The sequence below is a fragment of the Homarus americanus genome, unplaced genomic scaffold, assembly GCF_018991925.1.
Source record: "Homarus americanus isolate GMGI-L3 unplaced genomic scaffold, GMGI_Hamer_2.0 scaffold5589, whole genome shotgun sequence".
In the NCBI taxonomy this organism is placed as follows: domain Eukaryota; kingdom Metazoa; phylum Arthropoda; class Malacostraca; order Decapoda; family Nephropidae; genus Homarus; species Homarus americanus.
The window spans coordinates 5,407,204-5,429,106 of NW_024736650.1; the positions used below are offsets into that span (position 1 = coordinate 5,407,204).

At 44.6% G+C, this 21,903-nt stretch overlaps 1 long non-coding RNA gene across 1 annotated transcript; it reads left to right on the top strand.

Moving 5' to 3' along the window:
• The first annotated feature begins 140 nt into the window (after positions 1–140).
• Positions 141–21,860, top strand: LOC121872211. The gene is made up of 2 exons (XR_006090059.1): positions 141–274; positions 21,744–21,860. It is a non-coding gene; the product is annotated as an uncharacterized LOC121872211 (long non-coding RNA).
• Positions 21,861–21,903: the final 43 nt, after the last annotated feature.

Sequence of the window (21,903 nt, forward strand, 5' to 3'; positions counted from 1 at the left end):
TGCATACCTGTATTTATAAATAACCCTACATAAATACTATTAGCATTAATTTAAGTATACTTCATATAAATTATTTTGTTTCTCTTGAAATACTAGAAACATTACAAATTTTACATGCACCTTCTTTCATGTGTTTAAGGATGCACGGAGGCCTTCAACTAGGTCCTGGCAACACGTTTCCACACCCTGCATGGGACTCAGTTCGTGGCAGCCAGCACGATGTAGCGTGACCAATCCACAGCCTCGCCAGTACATCTGCCACATGTCGACTGTGGTGAGTACTTGTGTAACAGCGTCAAAGTTCTCAATTTATCTCCTTGTGTATGAAGAAAAATATGTATATGCCTGTATATATGTCCCAGGGAAAATGAAAACTTAAATGTATAACTCGCAAACGTTCGCGCTATAGTAGTAGAGTTATTGTGTGTCACTTAGACATTTTATCAAGGTGTGGGAGTTCTTTCAGGGGGTCTGTTGTTGTGTTAGAGAAGGATGCGAGCCTCAAAATGGTCGTAGTTGTATTCTGTGGCCCCCAGGTCAGCTCGCTCACATGGACAGGGCCCCAGCAAAGCGAAATCGCCATCTGACGAATTACCTCCGATCATTTCCTTCATTCTTCTTACTAGAATCTTTTGGGATCTACGAACGAAAAGTAAAACGAAGCTCAGATTACACATTGATCATTACGGTTTTCATGAACTTTATCAAATAATACTGTGTTTAATAGTTATGTAGTCAGGAAAATAAGATATGAGGTTAAGATGTAGATGAATCTCCAACACATAGATTGCCTACCAAACCTCTCCTTGGTGATCCTCCTCCCAGAGCTAATAATCTTGACTTCAATATACAAAAGTGGGAGACAAATTTTTCAAATATTAACTCCTTGAATTTGTCCATTGAGTAAATTATCTTCACCTCTTAAATACAAACTGCCTAATATCCCCTTCTCTTGTACCTTTCTGCAAGAGGGATCGAACTCCATACATTCAAATCCTTTTGTTGTTCTCTGTTGTTCCTCGGACTTCAATCCTTCTTCATTATCGTTTTTTCTGTGTGTCTGTCTTTTACCATTTTTTATAATTCTCACTAAGTAGCAAGGAAAAGCACCTGACAGCAACGACACACATTGAAAGCTAATACAACGAGAGATAGTTGCTGAATAAACAATAAAACCCAACGCTCCATAGTTATAGATACCTGTAATCCTTCTCTCAGGTATCCATATAGGATTGGAGCCTCTTATACAAACTCTAAATATGTCACTCGTCGTACAGTATGTATATTACTCTAACTGGAAAGAAATATGAACGTAGCATTAAGAAACTATCAGGAACAATACACGTACTGTACCTTAGTTTTAACTGGTTCATTCCAAGGTTACGATGAAGACATTCCTACAAGCGGACGAAGTTTGCTGGGGGTGAAGGTACAGGGTCAAAGTTCAATATTAGTTTATAAAGTTGATTAAGGAGACTATTTAAAGTACCTAAGTTGATTTTATATTTTAAGCAATATCTCTTAATTTGGTTTTGAATATTAAATAATATTCTATGTTGATTTTGAAGGTCTTAAGTTGATTTTGAGGGTTAATTAATGCCTCTGGGTTGATTTTCAAGGTTAATATATTCCTAAGTTAATTTTCAAGATTATTTAGTATCCTTCAATAGCATAGTTTAAAATACGTTTAAAATATGTCTGATGGTGAATCGTAAGCCTCAACTATACCCCTCGCATAGTAGCCTCCAACACGGAAGATCTTCTCAGGACCACTAATTCTCTGGTTAATTGTTCCGTTGCATCTGTGTTGTGTGTGTGTGTGTGTGTGTGTGTGTGTGTGTGTGTGTGTGTGTAAAAGGGTGAAGAGGAGAGGAAAGACGTAATGTATAAAAGTTTTCATCTCTTGTGATCACTGAAGGGTTATGTGTTAGTATTTTATCATAAGTGTTACTGACCTTTATGCCAGGTCATGGTTGTAGGTCAACAGTAGAATGATATCTCCAGCTATTGCTTCGTCAAATGACAGAAATAATTTTTTATTCAATGAGACAATGTATTTCCATACCGGTAACCTCCCAGTTTGCCTACTCCCATTTTGTCTATTTCCTATTAGGTTAGATTAGGTTAGGTTAGGTTAGGTTAGATTAGGTTAGGTTTTTATTTAACTGACAGGGGATGGCCACTGTCTGAGGGGAAAAAACAGGGAGGGTTAAACGATAACAAGAAAGACAAGCATAAAAGGGAGGGGAGCTAGCAGTCCCAGCAACTTAATTCGTACTTTTCTTCCCGTGACAAAGCTTCGGTTAGAGGGGATGTAGGTGAGCTCTTTCTGGGAGATCCCTGGGTAGTTGTCGGGTCTGTCGCGGGCTAGTAGGAACCAAGGGATCCCCCAGGCCACACCGATAATGCCAGGCAGGTAGAATACCGACGGCCACTCTCCTAGGAAGTTGGTATTGCACAGCCAATCACCCACGGCATTGGCCAGCACCGTTCCCACATGCGTATCTGTCAAACACACACACACACACATCTCACATTTCAAAGGATCTGGACTTGAACTATCATTTTTTACAGCCTGTAATGATTCGGTTTGTTATTAAAAATTAGTGTGAGACATGGTCACATAATCTTACAGTTCAGAGGGTCAGTGACCTGGTCCTTAAGTAATCATGTTAAATTCTCTCTGAAGATGCTAAAAAGTATCGAATTGGTTCACAATGGCTCAGAGATGGCTTAAAATTTATATACCATTTTGACTCTAAATAGTATCGAAATTGAAGTGCGGCTCAACATATGTAGATGCGGTCTCTCATCTTCGACTACAGGACAGTACAGTATTAGCGCGTCAACTAATCTCTCAACTATATAAGTGTGTAACAGTACGCTCTCCTCGCTTGTCCTGTCTTCTTCCTTCTCGTTTTCCACCTCCTCTTTCTTCCTTTCTCCATCCCCCTTCCTCCTCTCTGTCTTCTACATCCCCTTCACCTCTGCTAGCTTACCAGAGAAGATCATAGTGGCGAACTTGGCCTTTTCCTTGGGTGGAATCCAAGCAGACATCATGTAGGTCATGGACGGGATGGTCACTCCCTGTCGGTATAGATCATACAGGTCACAGAACGGTCAGTTCGTGCATCATATATATCATGCTGGGAGTTGCCCATTCATAAGACAGGTTAGTAAAACATACTCACGAGAGGCAGATCATACCTATCATACACGAATACCTTCCTTTACACAGTTCTTGGCCAACTGACTGACTGTTAGTGAGTGATGAAGTAGTTGACATCACCCAGATGTTGACGGCAGTAACATCACCATGTGATTACTCTTTGCATTGGTAATCAACTGATATAGTACATACCATCAAATACATGATGAACATGTACACTTTTTTTCTGGTATAATTACTCATATAAAATGTATGAAGAATGGGACACATGTTGTGGAGACAATGAAATGGTTATAACTATACCAACAACTACTCAGAAGACTATCAGACTTGTCATTTGACTAACCTGGGAATCCATGTTTTCGTCGCACACAACAGATTCGAATTAATCACCCGTAAGACATGTCACCTGTGTTACACAAGTCATGAGTCGCACAGGCAGTCATGCATTGATTTCTATAGGTCATGGGTCACAGGTCATAGATCACACCAACCACGGATTACACAGGTCACGCACAGAAAAGACCAAGCCCTCCATTACCTGTGGTTCTCACCTGTATGAGGCCTTCCATTACCCTGAGGGCGACGAAGAGGCTGGAGGACACTGAGGCACACACGGGACAGTAGCGTCAAGACGTACGAACCTACCACGCCCATCCCAAACACGAGGCGCGGACCCAGATACTCAGCCATGCGGCCCCCGAAAAAATTTGGAGGGGATTTACCCGTAGAAGAAGGCCCCTAGGATGAGCCCCTGAGTCTGTTCATTCCAATCGAATTCTCCTTCCTGTGGTGGTGAGCGAAGTACTGGGTCAATCATGCTGGAGGAGACGAGGGGTACTACGATAACTGGGGCTCTCACAGGTGGTTCTACAACAGCTAATAAAAAGTGTTATTTAGTCAATTTCAGCTAGGATAGCCGACAAAACAACGAGATGCTTATTTCCATTAGGATCCTTATGCCAACAGCATCTAGTGACAGAAACTGTCAAACTCAGACTCAAGTAGAGTACAATTATACAAGACCATCAATCCAAATTTTGATGTTCATGCAATCTATAATACAAAGATAAAGGTGAATGAGCTAGAACGAGTATCGTGGACACGAATGAGAGTGAGTGCTGGAAAAGACGAGGCAGGACCGTCTGCCCATTGAAGAGAGATTGTGGTGTTATTCAGTCTGAATGTCATGTTGTTGAAGAGTGCTCCCGAACAATAGATATACGCCATCAATATAGTATTTAAACTTTTGTAAATTTGCTATATGTTTGTTGTGCAGATCATCGAATACTTCATGTATATAGTTACACGTCACCGGCCCATACCATTACCCACAACTATTTTGTATGTTTTAGTTTATTTTACTTCGTTATTTTTTTTTACTTTATATACTCGTGGTATTCTTCTATTTGTTTTTTTGTGTTACTGGTTGAATCGGTGATCTTTTATTAATGTTTGGTGTTTTAAAGTATTTACATTCGGACCATTTTATGTAAAATTTTAGTGTAAAGTCTGTATTCATAATTTGTGGTCAATAAAATATCTATCTATCTATCTACTGGCTCCAAAAAGTATCTTTAGGACTGTGCGTGAGAAAAAATGATACAATGGACGAAAGATTTTGACAACCCAACTAAAACAACAGGAGTCGCGGTGCTCATATTGAAATTCATCGACCCCTCCGTAAAGATACTTTTTGCAGCGAGTCTGGCCGTCACCGATACAAGTACTAACCAGACCCAACGTTACTTAACTTCACTGATCGGACGAGTAGCGGTGTTTCCAGCGTGGTATGAACACATTGGGGGGGCTAGGCACACACAAGGTACTACATCAAATAGGACATACCAAAGTGAACTCTACCATCTGGGACACATGGGTGAATACTACTTAAGTTAGGACGCAAAGCTAGGGCACACAGGTAGGGCGAGAAGCTAGGACACAGCTAGAACGCAAAGCTAGAGCACAGCTACGACGCATAGATGGGACACACACCAGTTGGAACACACAGGAGGTAAACAGCCCCAGCTTAGCCATACTGATGGAACATTACACCAGCGGTTAAGGTAGTGTGCGAAACATCCCGCTTGCCCCCAGCTGTTGTTTTCATTTGCAAAAACACTGAGGACACACACACACACACACACACACACACACACACACAGATTAATAGACAATTTAATTACAGTACATTACTATACTTTTATATTCTGCGCATTTAGAAATGACAACACGACGAGCCACCGTTCCCAGCGTCATTACTGAGCAAATCGACAATGAAAACAGCACTTCACCAGATTACTAAATAAGTGAAATCAGGGACCAGCTGATGTTGGGAGGGTGGGGAGGGACACACAGTACCCACCAGTCCGAGTCATCTCACAGTAACTCAGCCATCATCCATACATGGTGTGGACACGAGTTGTACTGAGAGCATTGTCTACAACAAGTTACCAAACTTTTGAACAAGTTACCAAATATCATCATTAACTCGAATACGCTGGATAGTTTCAAACATAGGTTGGATGCTTATATGAGCAATAGGGGTTGGGTATAAACGGGACTGCCCAGTATGGGTCAATAGGCCCGCTGCAGTTTCCTCCATTCTCATGTTCTTAGGTACAACCCGTGCTCTATCGTCTTTGCTTGATTTACGCAGAATATTATGTCTTCCGTCATCTGGTGAACGCGAGGGTCAGTGCTATCTTGGGTATATTTGAGGCTGGGATGGTCACTGAATACCAGCCGATACTTCACACCTTATAATTATAAAAACACTCACACGGCATCACATGGGAACTGGAAATTTGTATAGCTTCGTGTACAGACCGGGAGCGAGAACTAACCTCACCAACAGCACAGAGATCATCACTGGCGGTCAGGTCCACCTCCTGACCCTACCTCGCCACTCGTTATCAAATAATGGTTGATGAATAAAGCTATGTATTGGGGCCAAGTGTGATTGGCTACGTCGCTACCATGGCTGTAGTCCTGGCAGAGAAGCCAGAAATATTTAAGCAATGCATCATTTCCCGGGTGACTGCAAAGACAATTAAGCAAGGGCTGTGAGCGCTGTGATTGTGTTCATACATAGAGCTCCTTGTCTGAACAGTATGAACACGAATGCCGTGCTTGCAGGTATTGACTGTGTTTTCGGTAGTCACCCAGAGATGCAGTAGACAAGATAGTGCTAAGACATCCATAGCTTCCTGCGAGAAACGTGGGGAAGGGGTAAGATACAGAACACACAGAGCACTGCAAATCTCAAGGCCAATTTGAACAAAACTTTAACTTGCATCGAGTTGTTAGCTTCAGATTAATGTGTACACAGACAAGAGGGACGAGTGGCAGTACATCTAGAATCTAGACGAAATCTTACCGAGGTTTAGTAGGTCAAACATTCTCTCGTTCGTATTAGACGAGAGGCAGAACCTGGAAAAGCCTCTAGAAATCACTTTAGGAGTGACGGAAGGTTAGCAACTGTCATCCATGTCAGGCAGTTAATATGAGCTATACTGAACACATTCAAGGTGGATGACACTTTCAGCATTTATTAGATTTTTAAGCAAAACAAAATGGCCGGCAAACCGTATTTGACATATTTCAATAAATTCTGATGTCTCTTAAACCAAACAAGCTAACTACATGAAATTTGGTGAGCATAAGGCTTTTATTAATATACAAAGGTCCACAGACCAAGCCTTAGAACATGTAAGTAAAGTAGGGAAAGTTGCTGGTGGTCTAGTTGGAATAACGAAATCAGAAGGAGCAAGAGATCAATGGTGTCCTACCATCAGTGAACGCAGCCGACAAGTTGATGCAACAGGTGATATAGTTGACATACAGACAGAAGATGTGAAGTATTGTCCAACAATTATGAAAAAAAGTGTGACTGTTAAGGATACAATGTGACAGGTAGGATGTCCAGAAGATTGTTGACCAGCTTAACAGGTTTGGTATCTTTCGACAAGAAAATACATGTATTGTTTATCTGGCCACTCGAGCCCTTGCTCCTCATCATATCACTGAATCTCTGTTAACAACACATACCCGTGGACAAGGACAAGAAAAGATGCAACATTTAGTTGATTTACGCCTCATCAAAAAGGATGTGGATTTCATAAAAAGTTAAAGTAATCACAGAGCCCGACACTTACAAACATTACCATGTGCAAAACAAAGATCCAGTGCTGAAAGGAAAAAGCGTAAAAGTAGACAGAACTCTTTTTTCAACGTTTACTAATTTCAAGAGATGCTGGTCGTCATGTTGACCTCAAACAAATCATATATCGTGAATTGTCACCAAATGCCTCTTTCTCCTGCTGACATATCAAGAGCATTAGGACTGAAAAATAACGCAGTTCCCGGAGAAATTCTTCAGACTGCTACAACTGTTGAAAAACAACTTCCACTCAAATCTCAAAACTTCTGTCATCATTGATGGCCAAGCTCTTGTTCAACCGATTGGAAGAGATGTCAGTTCTCTCAGGTCTAACCACGATGAAGCAGACACCCCAATAATCCTCCATGCTAAATCATTAACTACTCAATGACATGAACGAATAGTCGTCAACTCAAGAGACACTGATGTCTTTGTACGGTTACAACACTTTGCGAACCATATGAAAACATTCCATGGCATTGGAAAAACAACAGCCTGGGAAATCTGAAACATTGCATTTTGCTAAATGACCTCGAATGTGGTGCTCTGAATGAAATAACACCGCAGAACGTGGAGGAATGCATCTGCAGGCTCCACTCCTCGAACGAAAATGACACGAAGATCAGTGATATTCCTTACCAGGGAACCTGAAAATTTGCAGCCAACCCAGTCCTCTCTACAACAGACCAAACGTGCACACCATCAGAGTGTTGTGTAGTATTCATCACTGATTGCACAACCAAACATTGGTCTCCTATTGACAATGGTTTGTACAAAAACCCTTAAACTTGAAACATACTTCCTCATCTGATGAGTGATGAACCATTTCCCTGTGTTTCCATAAACTTACACAATGTCAGTACCCTTCCAGTTTAATTCTCAGCCTTTCATGGGATACGCTGTCGAAAGCACTAGCAAGATCTAGGTATATATTGTCGATATTGATACACTGTTCCAGAAATTTCTTTACTTAAACTTTTATCCTCTTCACCACTGATCGGCTCGTTAGCCACTTGGGCGGTCGGTCACGTCTCTGTTACGCACTGCTGGTAAGTACTGGGCATGCACCGGCTCCTGAATATATCGGAACCTGCTCCAGTGTTGGTCAAGTCTGGCCTTGAATGAGCTTACACTCGGTGCCGTCACAACACTCTCTGGTAGATTATTCCACGAGTTCACAATTCTCACTCCGAAAAAGTTTGCCCTCACGGTTTTCTGGACTTGTGGCTTCTTCAACATTGAGGTATGTACAATCAAAGACAAAAGTCGTGTCGCGGTTTTGTCCGAAGATTAAATATAACTCGTGAAACATTATGAGAGCCCCCTACCACAAGGCAGAGCGCACCAATAGTTTAACCCTTCGGCATATGTTTTCACCAAATTTCACGACACGACTTTTTTCATTCATTGTACATTCGACTGAGTAGTGCCCCCTTAGATGTTAATACACTTCGATTAGGTCGCCCTTCGCCTGTCTGTAGTATAAGCTAGGTAGTTGCAGGCGTTCTAATCTCTCTGTATAACTGAGGTTCCGTAGAGTAGGCACCAATCTGGTGGCCCTCCTTTGGACCCTTTCAGTCAATTGACAGTCTCGCATACCTCGGGGATCAGACGGGGTGACAGTACTCCAGACGGGGAAGCACCTCATTCTTGAAGATCGTGACGAGCGGCGGACCATCCAGATATCTAAACGAGTTTCTTATAAGACCTACTAGTTTCGTTGCCTGATTCACCTTCTTCTTACAATGACCCGAGAAATTAACCTCATTGTCAACATACACACCCAGGTCCTTTTCACACACGGTCTTAATTAATGCAGTTTCTTCGTCCTGTTGGAACATATGATACGCTTCCTTACTGTTGGTGCGACCCAGGTGCATCCTTTAGCACTTCATGACATTGAATCTTAGCAGCCATTTCCTTGACCATTCTTGAAGCTCACGAGATATTTCTGTAGCTCTTCTCAGTCTGTTTGGATCTTAATTTCCCTAAATAATTTGGCATCGTCCGTAAACATTGTTTGGAGGAGTGTATAGCTTCTGGAATGTCATTTATGAAGGAAACAAACAACAACGGGCCCAGTACACTGCCCTCTGGTACCCCGCTTGTCACATGTACACATGACGATTTCATACCATTTATCACCACACACTGTTTGCGGTCATGCATAAAACCGTGTTGGCAGTCCTTTACGTAAAGGTTGTTTTGTAGTAGATGTTTCTCCAGGGCATCTCTTACGAAGAATTTTGTCTTATTGTACATAAATCCAGAGACGAAGAAATGTCTCAAACTAAAACAAATAAACAATCACTTTGCTTCGAAAACTTATTTACCAAGGATTGAACAAGGAACAACATTTCAGACTACAGTTCCTCCGACTGAACACCTGGATATTTCAATGTCAAATTTTAGCACAGGATCAACACAATACTTCCCTAATGATCTGCATCTCGGCTATTCCTAATTCCTCCTGTTATCAAGATGCTGTCACTAACACTCCAAGATTCCAAATACGTTCTTATGAGAGGAGAGGTTAGGTTAGGCTAGGTTAGTTTAGTTTTAAATAGATTAGGTTAAGTGAGAACCTAAATACAAACGAATAGACAAAAAACTAGCTTTACGAAATTAAGATAGTTTTATGTGAGACCAGGTACGTGCGTCGCATATAAGAAAAAAACCGAAAAAAAAACCTAAAACAGGTTATAAAATGCGCCGAAAAAAGGATCAACACATAAGTTTTAACATTTTCCTGCCACAAAGACACAGACTAAACGTTAACACGGTATAAAAATGAAGGTACTTGTTAACCTAGACCGCTGGCTGACCTAAATATCCGGATACAGATACAAGTAGAGTGGAGGGAAGGTAGGGACTCTTCCTGGCTGAAGGTTCTCTTTGAGTGTGGGTGTGGGTCCTTCGGGTGTGGGTGTGGGTCCTTCGGGTGTGGGTGTGGGTCCTTCGGGGTGTTGGTCCTTCGGGTGTGGGTGTGGGTCCTTCGAGTGTGGCTCCTTCGGGTGAGAGAGTGGGTCCTTCGGGTGTGGGTGTTGGTCCTTCGAGTGTGGCTCCTTCGGGTGAGTGTTGGTCCTTAGGGTGTGAACGTGGGTCCATCGGGTGTGGGTCCTTCGGGTGTGGGTGTGGACGGAGGTCCTTCGAATTTTGGGCGTGGGTCCTTAAAGTGTTAGCCAGAGGGAGCCACACCTATTAACTAATAGCCACAGAGCCACACCCACCAACTATCAGCCACATCCACCAACTTAGCCATTACATTGATATAACCGATTAGGAATTACGAATACCGAAATTTCTTTAGCTCTCACTAAGGGGAATTTGATAGTAACCTTTTAACAAATCCAACTTGGTTACATATTTTGCACTTCCAACATTGTCTATTATATCGTCTATCCCCGATGAAGGGAAACAATCACCTTTAGTAATGTCATTTACCTTGCGATAGTCAGTACACAACTGAAGGCTACAATCAGGTTTCGGTACCAGTATACATGGGGAGGCCCACTCACTCTTACTAGGTTCCACTAAGCAACTTTGCAACAGGAACTCCACCTCCCTTTGAAGACGCAACTTTTTCTTGGGTTAACTCGGTAGGGTGCTTGCTGATGGGTCGAGCGTTGTTTGTCTGCACCACGTCATGTTCCACCAATGTACAGGGATGTGGTACGTCATCGAAGAGCTGCAAGAACTCCTCCAATAAACGACAAACATCATTCATCTGTTTCTATGGGAGGTGGGATAGTCTAGTGGTTATGTCACGTAACATTACAGAGTTTGTCAGGGGCACTCCAGTGTCAATGGAGAATTCCTGAGGCTCTTCTGCTTTTGGTAAGGTTAACATGTACTAATCATTCCTTCTTCTGCCTTCCTGGAGTTTCAATCACATAATTCACCTCACTTGACTTTTTCTTCACACAGTAGGGACCACAAAACGTAGCCTTAAGGGGACTCTGATACTTCGGTAGAAAGCTAATACATTGTCGCCAGGCTTAAATTCTCTAGTTACGGTATTGATGGCATACAACTTTTCCATTTTTGTCAGAGATTGTTCAAGACGTCCATTAGCTACTTCCCAAGTTTTACTTAATCATTCTTTAAACTTATTCACATTCTGAGATAACATTAGTCGATGGTCTGCAGTGCTTATCGAAGATTCTTTCAAAACTTCAAGAGGTCCTCCAACCTCATGACCAAAAATCTGTTGAAAAGGGGAAAATCCTCCTGACTCTTGATAACTACTTCTAACTGCAAATATTTTGTTAACATACAGAGTTTGGTGAAAACCTTCTAGTGTTCCCTGAGATTCCGGGAGGTATGCCGTAGCCAAATTCTGTTTGATCCCTAACTATTGCATTACTTGCTGAAACAATCCTTATGTAAAATTACTACCTTGATCTGATTGTACATTTTTAGTAAATCCATATTGAGTAAAGAATTTAACAAATGCTTTCATCACAACTTTTGAAGTTATCCGTCTATGGCTTCGGGATAACGGGTATAGTTGCACATAAGATAGTTTGAAGTACTGACTTCCACTTCTGGTTCTAGGCAAGGGTCCAAAACAGTTAATAAACATTTTGTGTAATGATTCATCTACAACCGGAATAGATGCAATGGTGACGGTTTAATGATCTCATTCAGTTTACCATCAACTTGACAAGTGTGACATGATCTGCAATAACGTGTAACATGCATACGTGGCCAGAAGAAATTCCTTATTATTTACGGTAGGTCTTCTCCACCCCAAATTACCACCTAAATAATCATGCGCCAAACTTAGAACATTCTCTCTAGCAAGCTGGTACCACTATGTTCACTCACTACCAGCCGTAGGTAATCACTCCTACTTGTAGAGGCCAAACCTTAGTGTAGGAGTTCATCCCCTTCCTCAGAAGATCTCCGCTACTTCAGGAGAGCACCTCTAGTGTAGGATGCCACCCCCTACCTCAGGATGCCCACCCCCAGTAATGAAAAAGGCCTCCACTACTTCAGGAGACCATCACTACTGCAGTACGCCAACCCCTACTGCTAAAGGTCAACCACTAATGCAGGAAGCCACCCTCTACTTTAGGAGGCCACCCATTACTGCAAGAGGCCACGTACTACTGTAGGTCACCCCCTACTGGAGGAGGTTACCCATTACTACAGGAGGCCACTCATTACTGCAGGAGGCCATCTATTTCTGCAAGAGGCCACAGTGGCCACACATTACTGCAATAGCCCACCTACTACTGCAGGAGGCTATCCATTACTGCAGGAGGCCATCCAATACTGAAAGAGGCCATCCATTACTGCTGGAGGCCACCCCTTACAGCAAGAGGCCACCTACTATTGCAAGATGCCATCCATTACTGCAATAGATCACCTACTATTGCAAGAGGCCACCTACTACAGCAAAAGGGCACCTAATACTGCAAGAGGTCACCTACTACTGTAAGAGGCCACCTACTATTGCAAGAGGTCATCTACTACTGCAAGAGGCTACCTACTATTGCAAGAGGCCATCCATTACTGCAATAGATCACCTACTATTGCAAGAGGCCACTTACTATTGCAATAGGTGACCTATTATTGCAAAAGGGAACCTACTATTGCAAGAAGCCACCCATTACTGCAGGAGGCCTCCCATTACTGCAAGAGGCCACCCATTACTGCACGAGGCCACCCATTACTGCAATAGGCCACCCATTACTACAGGAGGCCACCCATTACTGCAAGAGGCCATCCATTACTGCAGGAGGCCATCCATTACTGCAGGAGGCCATCCATTACTGCAGGAGGCCACCCATTACTGCAGGAGGCCTCCCATTACTGCAAGAGGCCGCATACTACTGTAGGAGGCCACCCATTACAGCAAGAGGCCACCCATTACTGCAGGAGGCTACCCATTACCTCAGGAGGCCACCCATTACAGCAAGAGGCCACCCATTACTGCAGGAGGCTACCCATTACCTCAGGAGGCCACCCATTACTGCAGGAGGCCACCTACTACTGCAAGAGGCCACCTACTACTGTAGGAGGCCACTCATTACTGCAGGAGGCCTCCCATTACAGCAGGGGGTCTCCCATTACTGCAGGAGACCACCCATTATTGCAAGTGGCCACCCATTGCTGTAGAAGCCCACCCATTACTGCAAAAGGCCACCCATTACTGCAGGCCGCCTACTACTGCAAGAGGCCACATACTACTGCAAGAGGCCACATACTACTGCAGGAGGCCTCCCATTACTGCAGGAGGCCACCCCATACTGCAAAAGGCCACCCATTACTGCAAGAGGCCATCCATTACTACAGAGACCACCCATTACTGCAGGAGACCCAGCTATCGCCCCACAGTCCAAGCCAACATCAATCCACAGCAGCTCTCATAAAACTGCCACTCACACACCACCTGCCACAAGGGCCCACACCCACCTACTTGTATCAGCATGAAGCCTCATCCAGCCATCCCCAGTGGGTAAAACACCTCCCTCTTGCCACAGGGGATTACGAATGCAGACGTCCATCAGCGGCCGCAGGGGGCCACGCACGTCCAGCATCTGCACATCTCCCGCAGTTGGGAACATTCATGCACTAACACCCGCTAAGTGTGGTTCACCTACGAAAAGGAGCCACACCCAGATATTACCTATGTTAGGGAGCCACACCCGGCCACCATTTATATCAGGGAGCCACACCTGACCACCACTTATGTCAAGGAGCCACACCTGGCCACCACTTAAATTTGGGAGCCACACCTGGCCACCACCTATATCAGGGAGCCAAACCTGGCCACCACCTCACTTAAGGAGCCACACCTGGCCACCACCTATATCAGAGAGCCACACCTGGCCACCACCTATATTAGGGAGCCACATCTAAATTAGGGAGCCACACCTAAATTAAGGAGCCACACCCGGCCACCACCTATATAAGGGAGCCACATTCGGCCACTACCTGTATCAAGGAGTCACACCTGGCTACCACTTATGTCAAGGAGCCACACTTGGCCACCATATATGCCAGGACGCCACACTTGGTCATTATCTATACTTGGGAGCCACACCCGATCACCACTTAGGTTGGTGAGCCACACCCGGCCACCACCTATATCAGCGAGCCACACACACCCATATACTTCCTAAGATAGGGAGCCACAATACCCACTATCTACAAAAAGCTACACCAAGTTGCTATTTGTGATAAGGAGCCACACCCAACCACAATATACGGCTGAAGGCTACAACCACCCGTCACCTACGGCTAGGAGCCACACCTAGCCATCATCTACGTCAAGTAGCCACATCAGGCTATCATCAACGAGAGCCACTCTCACCCACCGTAAGGCAAGGAGCCACATCCATCACTCGCCGAAGAGAACAACGTGTGCCACACTCTTCTATCACCTCATATGAAGCAACTCCCTTGTATCCATTCTCACAGAGCCACACCCTTCTACCATTAACACTGGGAGTAACATGTTTATCAGTGCCGCAGGAAGCCAGAGTGCCGCAGGGAACCACTCTGACTATCAGTTATCACAATGAGTAATATAATACCCAGCGGTGCCAACTAGCTCTTTCTACGTTATAAAGCTGTACCTCCACTCACCTACCTCAGGAAATAACCCTTGACTTCCTCCAGCGTCAAGAGGAGTCACATTGGCACATCATCTGGCATACATGTAAGTCTATCACCTGCCGGAAGGAATCTCTCTCTCTCTCTCTCTCTCTCTCTCACACACACACACACACACACACACACACATAGCAATTGCCAGTCACACCTCCACGGTAGGAAGCCACCCCGCCCATTACCATATTATGCAGAGCCACATCTGCCTCCCGCCTGAAGCAAGTCCCACTCCCACTCACCATCTGTTGTAGGTAACCACGCCCACCTCCTCCCCGACACTTCATTTACCACATAAACAACACAAGGAAACACACTAGATCCGGGTCGGTGGTCATCCTTGATAGAAATCCTCACCTTGACCTAAGCTTTCTATGGATTCTCTGCTGAAAATAAATACTTGTTGACTTTGTTTGTCCGCTCTTGGCCATGAGCGACTTACAGTTTACTTTTGTTTGTTAATATTTACTGTCTATGAAGTATACCTATAATGCACTGTACATCGTTTTCATAACTGCACTATATATGTACACTATCGCAGCACTGTATTTATACCTGTACAGTGCACTGGCTATATTTATCCTGTATTAATATGAACTTATATGGCGATTTTACTGAGCAAACACGTAAATAAAAATATAATTAACAAATAGTAAAATAAGGAAACCTATTTATTTTTATCTTACACAATGGATCATATTTATAAAGGGGAATCACTTAACACATGAGCCATACAAGACACAAAGAGCCACACTGGATACTTAAAGTTCACCATCACCAGCTATAAAGAGTCATAATCTCCCACCATCTTTAAAAGAGCCACACCTGCCTACCATCTCTCACAAGGAGCCACACCTACCTACCATCTATCACAAGGAGCCACACTTGCCCACCACCTCTCACAAGGAGCCACACCTGCCCACCATCTCTGATAAAGAGCCACACCTGCACGCTTTTTCCCACAATCCCATGAGGAGCCACACCTGCCCACCATCTCCCACAAGGAGCCACACCTGTCCACGATCTCCCACAAGGAGCCACACCTGCCTACCATCTCCCATACGGAGCCACACCTGTCCATGATCTCCCACAAGGACCAACATCTGCCTACCCCTCCCACAAGGAGCCACACCTGTCCACGATCTCCCACGAGGAGCCACACCTACCTACCATCTCTCACAAGGAGCCACACTTGCCCACCACCTCTCACAAGGAGCCACACCTGCCACCATCTCTGAAAAGAGCCACACCTGCACGCTTTTTCCCACAATTCCATGAGGAGCCACACCTGCCCACCATCTCCCACAAGGAGCCACACCTGCCTACCATCTCCCATACGGAGCCACACCTGTCCATGATCTCCCACAAGGACCAACATCTGCCTACCCCTCCCACAAGGAGCCACACCTGCCCACCATCTCCCCACAAGGAGCCACACCTGTCCACGATCTCCCACGAGGAGCCACACCTGCCCACCATCTCCCAAATGGAGCCACACCTGCCACCCCTCCCACAAGAACGGACACTCGCCTACCCCTCCCACAAGAACGGACACTCGCCTACCCTCCCACAAGGAGCCACACTTGTCCACGATCGTCCACGAGGAGCCACACCTGTCCACGATCTCCCTATGAGCCACACCTGCCCACCATCTCCCCACAAGGAGCCACCTGCCCACCATCTCCACAAGGAGCTACACCTGCCCACGATCTCCCACGAGAGCCACACCTGCCCACCATCTCCCACAAGGAGCCACACCTGCCCACCATCTCCCACAAGGATCTACACCTGCCCACGATCTCCCACGAGGAGCCACACCTGCCCACTATGTTCCACAATGAGACACACCTGTCCACCATCTCCTACAATGAGCCACATCTGTCACCGACTTCCACAAAGAGCCACACCTGTCCACCGTCTCCCCACATGAGCCACACCTGCCACCCAACTTCCACAAGGAGCCACACCTGCCCACCATCTCCCACAATGAGCCACACCTGCCACTCAGCTTCCTCAAGGAGCCACACCTCCCACCCAACTTCCACAAGGAGCCACACTTGCCCACCATATCCCACAAGGAGCCACACCTGTTCACCATCTCCCACAAGGAGCCACACCTGCCCGTCAACTCCCACATGGAACCACACCTACCCATCATTTCCCACAAGGAGCCACACTTGCCCACCAACTCCCACAAGCAACCACACCTACCCTCATCTCCCACAAGGAGCCACACCTGCCGCCTAACTCCCACAAGAAGCCACACCTGCAACCCAATTCCCACAAGGAGCCATATCCGTCCAACATCTCTCACAAGGAGCTACACCTACCCACAAGGAGCCACACCTGCAAACTGTTTCCCATATGGAGCCACATCTACCCACCATCCCTCACAAGGAGCCACACCTGTCTACCATCTCCCAATATAGCCACACCTGCTAATAAGTGCCACATGCAGTACCACCTACCAGGAGCCACACCTGGCCACCACCTCCAGCAGTAATAGGTCAGGGGCATCTCTTGCTCTCCCGCAGGTCATTGTCGCATTTCAGATACCGCAGCTTCCAACATCCACCCACATCATGCCGCAGGGGGTTCATAACTGCTTCAAATGCCGCAGGATGGTAAAATAATCTCTTCTCCGCCCATTCCTCGCCACACAGCGCAACTATCCACACCTCAGCACCTGTTACATGGGTCATAACTCGTCTCCCCCCTCATCCCCTGCCCCCTGATGTCCAGGCCACACTACCCTCCCATGATCTACCGCCCAAGCCACACTACCCTCCCATGATCTACCACCCAGGCCACACTACCTTCCCATGATCTACCGCCCAGGCCACACTACCCTCCCATGATCTACCGCAAAGAGCCGTGTCAACCGCCATTAGCCGCAGGTCGTCACTGGAGGCAGCTCTCTAACACTCATTCCAGAAAGGTGTAACTACGATCTATCTGCCACTGGAGGCAAACCCTGTCGCAGGAAACTACGGATTTCACTATTTGCTACAGGTACACACGGCTCCCTCTATTTGCCGCAGGGAACTACAGCTTCCACCATCTGCCGCAAGGAGTAACAGGTGATCAGCATCTGCCGCAGGGAACTACAGCTTCCTCCGTCCGCAGGGATCCGTCTGCCGCAGTAACAGGTGATCAGCATCTGCCGCAGGGAACTACAGCTTCCTCCGTCTGCCGCAGGGAGTAACAGGTAATCAGCATTTGCCGCAGGGAACTACAGCTTCCTCCAACTTCCGCAGGGAACTACAGCTTCCTCCATCTGCCGCAGGGGGTAACAGCTATAATCAACATCTGCCGCAGGGAACTATAGCTTTATCTGATGCAGGGATTACAGCTGCTCACTTCTTGCTGCAGGAACTACAGCTTTCTCCATTTGCCGCAGGGGGGGGTAACAGCTGCTCACCATCTGCCGCAGGGGGGCTCCCACTACCACACCCACGCAGCACTGCCTTAAGAATGTTGCCGGGACGCTCAGCATGGACACTCAGCAGTTAATTTCTGTGAAGGTAATTATATTTTTTATCTCGTTTCGCCCACATGTGACGAAGTAGGCAGTCCTTAGTGTGTCCGTGGTGGTGGCTCTCTTGTTAACACCAGTTTTCAGTGTGTCCGTGGTGGTGGCTCTCTTGTTAACACCAGTTTTCAGTGTGTCCGTGGTGGTGGCTCTCTTGCTAACACCAGACAGGTGATAATGATTCTTATGTGTTATGAGTGAAAAAAATCCAAGTCCGGGATCACACTCGAGCACCCATAAAAATATTCTTGAATATTTGTTGATCTGCGCGAGGTGTGTACGTTGAACAGGTCATGCCACTGTAAAATGGACATATTTGTAAACACGGACGCCTCTAATGGACTGAATGTCACTCACTGATTTGGTTATAAGAAAATTTTTGTTGTGCTAAAATTTTTTCTCTTGAATATAGGAATAAACGTGAAATAGTTCTCGCCATTGTTCAAGAAGTAAAGCCTTATATGGATGTGATGTGCAGCTGCAGGCGCCTCCCACCTCCCACGCCGAGCTCCACACCTTACCTGAGGAGTGACCTGCATCACCCAGCACCCTCACCTGTATAATAATTTCTGAGAAAAAACCCACCAAATCAATCGTTTTTTAATGGTATGATGGCCCCCCCTCCACCACATACAGGGTCGAGTAAATACGGAAGGTATAGAGGTATAGGTGTGGATAAGTTGATGGGGTGACACTTGGTGGTTAACTGGTGGCGGGAAACAGTCCACACCTGTTATCGGCCACACCTACTGACGCTACCTGGGTCACTGACGAGGGAAGGAGTTACTACAGGTGAGGGGACGATCGCTGGGTGTGGTGGGCGGTGTGAGGGGGGGGGGGAGCACCTCACCCCCTGCACAAGCCTCCACCTCTGCCCACAGCTCCTTGAATACTTCCGGTGAGTGAAAGTCTGCAACAAGCTTGTGAGATGAAAGCGTATTTCATGATCGTTACTTACAGTGGAGCGGCGCGGCAAAAGTTAACCATCTTGCTAACTAACATTACTGGAATGAAAACATATTCGAAACATCATGGCGGTACATCTTCACTATGGCACCATATTTTGTCTTTCCCGTAGATTATGAACACCGAAATAAATATAAATATAGTTCATGTAAACCTCTCTTCCCTGAGTTCAATTTATGAGATAAAAAACTGGGCCTCCCTGAAGCCGGGTTGGGCAGGGTGAAAACCAGCTCACGCATGCGGGGTGTTCCAGCGGGTCCAACACGACTGTCTGTCCCTCCCACACCATACCTGGATCAAAATATAAAAATATGCGTTAACCAAAAAGTATATTTACACCCAAAGACTAATTGTTGTTGATGTATGTAACAGAAATAATGGGTGTCTTGTGCTAATGCCCTATAAAACATGTATATTTCACAAGAATAATAATAAGACTTAAATATATAATCTTACAGAGGGGGAGTATTTATTGTAGGGCTCACACTGATATACTGCCAACCTGCACAGTATTAAAGTATTTAAATCTTTATTCTAGTAAAGATCAATATTGTGCTGGAGCCGTCCCAGAACTAACTCTTGTTACTCCACACTACTTATTGTTTGACCTATCTATCTATCTATCTATCGATCTTTCTATCTGTCTGTCTGTCATTTACTCCAAAAATTGGGTCTTCTACAGTATGCTGCTATGGGCATTAGGCAATATCTAGACAGACAGACAGGCTCTCTCTCTCTCTCTCTCACTACTTTTTCTCCCACTATATTATTGATATTTATCTCTGCCATATTTGTTTGTTTATATAATGATAAATCTTCATTCGTTGTTGTTAAAATGTTTTCCCCTTTCTGTGACAACGGTATTAAAATTTTTGTTTGTGTGTTGAGTTGGGCCACACAGATGATAGTCTTTTGTTTTCATTATATCTATTGTTTATTCCTCTTTTGTTATGTTACCTTATAATCTGATATTAATTCCTTTTTATTATACGTTTCTTTTACTAATTTATAATACTTATCTACTTAGGTAAACTGACACATCATTGGCCAATCCTATACATGATTCATAAGACAATAAATCACATGGTATCAGATGCTACAAAACAGTATAGATACTTCACATAAAGGATCAGTCAATAAACTCAGAGAGAGAGAGAGAGAGAGAGAGAGAGAGAGAGAGAGAGAGAGAGAGAGAGAGAGAGAGAGAGAGAGAGAGAGAGAGAGAGAGATCAGCTTCACACACATATTCCTACTATTGTTTATGTACACTGTAACTCATTTCTCAACACGATCCGTAATATACACACTCATGTTGTCCCAGTCAACCACACTATACTGTCCAGGATCAAGTTACGAGAGATGAGTGTGTGTGACGCTACTGGGATAAGGAATCGGGTGTATATTGATGTGCAATGTTTGTGTGGTTGGATTGTCTATGCAAATTGTATACCTGCATTGTCTATGTACACATTATAACACCTGTTGAATCAGTCCGTGCTTGTACGACAATTTTACTGTCAAATAAACAAATTATCTATCTATCTATCTATCTATCTATCTATCTATCTATCTATCTATCTATCGACACATCAATGTACAAGGAAGGCATTTATATCGAGAAGTGACCTAACTGACTCACCCTCGTCTTTCTGACAACATTTCATTTATATTTCGTGTCATTTCGCCAAGAGAAAGTTGGAATTAAAACTTCATACATTTTAGAACCATTTACGTTGATAAATTTACGAAAACTTTTATTTGCAGTAATTACATTCATCTGTTTTGGATTCGTTTTCTATAAGGGTATCTCATCTGTAATCAGGGGTCATTTAGTATTTTTCTTATGCTAAAACAGTTTATTGTTCCCTCATAACGAAATGGACAGATGTATAGTGTCTTCCTCTTACTTGTTTTGGTACAATTATGAACAAAACTCTGTCATCTCTTCTGCTCCAGGAACCCTGAAATTGAGAAGTTGTGAATCCGAAGCATGTATGAACAGAATGCTTCGAATTCACGAGTCTTGAATCTTTAAGGGTTGGTGGAGCAGCAGAAGAGGCGACAGAACTTGAATTCGTGACTGAACAAGTATGTGTGTTCCTGATATTTGGCGTCTGTGTTTTCATCCAGTAACTTTCTCAAGGATTTAATACATGTTAATGAAAATTGTTATAAAGTTGAATGAAGTATTAATGTCTTGGTTGAGTTTGATAACCACGATCATCTTAGGGTTGGGTTAGGTTAGGTTTGTGGCTGTGTTTATTTAATGAGTAAATGTAGTTTTCTCTCGACAGTTTGGGAATGTTTCTACAACTAGTGAATGACTCTACAACTAGTGAATGACTCTACAACTAGTGAATGACTCTACAGCTGGTGAATGACTCTACAACTAATGAATAACTCTACAACTGGTGAGTGACTCTACAGCTGGTGAATGACTCTACAATTGATGAA